Source organism: Anolis carolinensis, chromosome 3, assembly GCF_035594765.1.
Source record: "Anolis carolinensis isolate JA03-04 chromosome 3, rAnoCar3.1.pri, whole genome shotgun sequence".
NCBI classification, from domain to species: Eukaryota; Metazoa; Chordata; class Lepidosauria; order Squamata; family Dactyloidae; genus Anolis; species Anolis carolinensis.
Window position 1 is genome coordinate 269,151,192 of NC_085843.1, and position 3,003 is coordinate 269,154,194.

Here is a 3,003-nt window from a genome sequence, read left to right on the forward strand (position 1 = left end):
GTAGTCTCACTAGCTAAAAGGAATGGGTGTATTCAATGTTTTCTTTCACCTGCGCTATAGACCTCTTGCTTATCGAACTGGGCAAGCATAGTGGTTCTTAGGAAGTTTATAACCCTTCAGGAGAAGGAGGGGCAGCCGGCATGAGACACTGTGGGAGGGTCGGAGGAAGCTTATTTGTGCCCAGAGAGAGGATAGAATTAATCAACTTGAACGTTAATGAAAAGCCAAGCACTTTGTAGCATTTACCTTCTCTCACCATCAGTTGTTTGAATAGGAAAGGAGCAAAGGCCAAAGGAGCATGTCTATAGATAAGCCCACCTAAATGAACTGAAATTCTTACAGGGAGTAAAAGACTTTCTTGAAGTTAGGACAGTTACATTGGTGGGACCATCAAGGTGAATTGGTAGTGTAAAATTTTTTGATGCCACATAAAACATGAATTAACATGAATCCAGTACTTGTCCTCTCCAACATCTGTAGACAAAGTGGTTGAATATTTGAAGTTTCTGAAAACAGAAATAAGAAAGAATAAAAGGACACAGGTAATGATCAAATACAGTAATAATAATAATAATAATAATAATAATAATTAATAAATAAATAAATAAATAAATAATGGAAAATGGAAAATGAACCCGCAAAGATACTGTGGTACTTTCGAATCCAGACTGACAAAGTTCTTGAACACAACACACCAGACATCACAGATGTGGAAAAGAAAAAGGTTTGGATCATTGATGTGGCCATACGAGGTGACAGTCAAATTGACGAAAAACAACAGGAAAAACTCAGCCGCTATCAGACCTCAAGATTGAACTTCAAAGACTCTGGCAGAAACCAGTGCAGGTGGTCCCAGTGGTGATCGGCACATTGGGTGCCGTGCCAAAAGATCTCAGCCGGCATTTGGAAACAACAGACATTGACAAAATTACAATCTGCCAACTGCAAAAGGCCACCCTACTGGGATCTGCACGCATCATCGAAAATACATCACACAGTCCTAAACACTTGCGAAGTGTTCGACTTGTGATTCTGTGATATGAAATCCAGGATATCTATCTTGTTTGCTGTGTCATACAATGTCGTTGTGTCAATAATAATAATAATAATAATAATAATAATAATAATAATAATAATAATAATAATCTGAACATCAGAGATTAATAAAAATAAACCATCTGGAATATAAATAAATAAACTAAGACCCAAAGCTCTCCAGAATGGAAAGATTTTTACAGCATAGTGGAAAATTAAAAAGTGAGAAAGCCAATATCCCAAGAGAGACAAATTCAAATACATATTTTTTAGACTTCTGTTATATACATGTTTTAGCTTACACAGAGTCAATGGAACTGTGATTATATCTTAGATGGTTATTGCCTCTAACTACATTTGCAGCTAAGAATTCCCTGCCACACCATATTGCCACAAAGTGTGAAAAAGGCACTTATCTCCATAGTGGGATGTAATTCCAACCAGTACTGCATTTCATTGCTGTTGCATTTCCCCTGTTATTGATCCTATTGCATCAAGCAAAATATGTATAGGAACTTCAAATCTCAAAACATGCTCCAGGGGTGGGAGCCAACCCTGTCTCTAAATTCTGCATTGTAAATGTAACTACAATGACAGAGATCCATCATTGTAGTTATGGCTGATGATGACACCCTGCTAAATCTACCTGGCCAGCCTGGCAGCATCTGACCAAAGGTACCCTGTGACCGTGAAAAAGTTGTAGATATAATTTCCCTGATTTTCAGCACCCCAGAAATGCTTTAGACAGAGTGGTGCCAGACTGCAAGGGAATATTTTTTTGTGGTAATACTCAATCATTTGTGACTATAAACCAGGGCCCCCCAAAGTGGGGCCCATGGGCCAGATGCAGCCCTCCAAGGTCATTTCCCCGCTTCACCCTAAAGTTTAAACTTAGGGTCGCCCTAAGTCTGAAACGACTTGAAGGCACACAACAACAATCCCAATTAACCTGACTTTCTCATCAGCCAAAAGCAGACCCACACTTCTCACTGAAATACTGGTAAGTTTATGTTGGTTAAAATTGTTCTTCATTTTAAATGACTGTAGTGGAGGCTCCTTCTTTGGAGGCTTTTAAACAGAGGCTGGATGGCCGTCTATCAGGAGTGCTTTGAATGCGGTCTTCCTGCTTCTTGGCAGGGGGTTGGATTGGATGGTCCATGATCTCTTCCAACTCTATGATTCTATGAAATAATGTATTGTTCTTTCATGGTTTTTGCACTACAAGTAAGATATGTGCAGTGTGCATAGAAATTTGTTCATGTTTTTCAAACTATAGTCTGGCTCTCAACAGCTCTCAGCTTTAAAGGTTTGAGGTCCCCTGCTATAAACAGCGAGTCCTTATAAATTTGCATGGCCTGTTTACAATCTTTTGACCACTGAACAAAAGGCCAGCCCATATTTCTTACAAAGCCAAGTTCTCAATGTAGTTCATAGTAAGCTTTAATACATTTAACAGATCTAATGTTTAGGCTAACTTTATCTGATAAATTATAAGCAGTGTGTTTATAGAATTATGTGGCTAGAATATTGTTGGGTACTTACACAGTTACACTGTATATGGCAGCATATGCACTGTGGGAGAAAGTTGTGCCACCTTCCAATATACTCTTGAACTGTGTGACACCTCATCCGTTTTATGTATCTCACCAAACTCATGTCATCCTGCAGCACACCACTCAACAGCAGCACAGTTCACCATCTCTTAGGGAGGCTGGCTGACTTTTAAGGTGGGTTTTGGGGATCAGATAGAGAGTTAAGTATATCTATGTGGCTGCATGTTTAATGCAGGCTCATAAGTGTTACTGGAGCCCCCGGTGGCGTAATAGGTTAAAGCCTTGTGACTTTAAGGTTGGATTGCTGACCTGAAGGCTGCCAGGTTCAAATCCAACTCGGGGACAGCGTGAATGAGCTCCCTGTATCAGCTCCAGCTCCATGCGGGGACATGAGAGAAGCCTCCCACAAGGATGG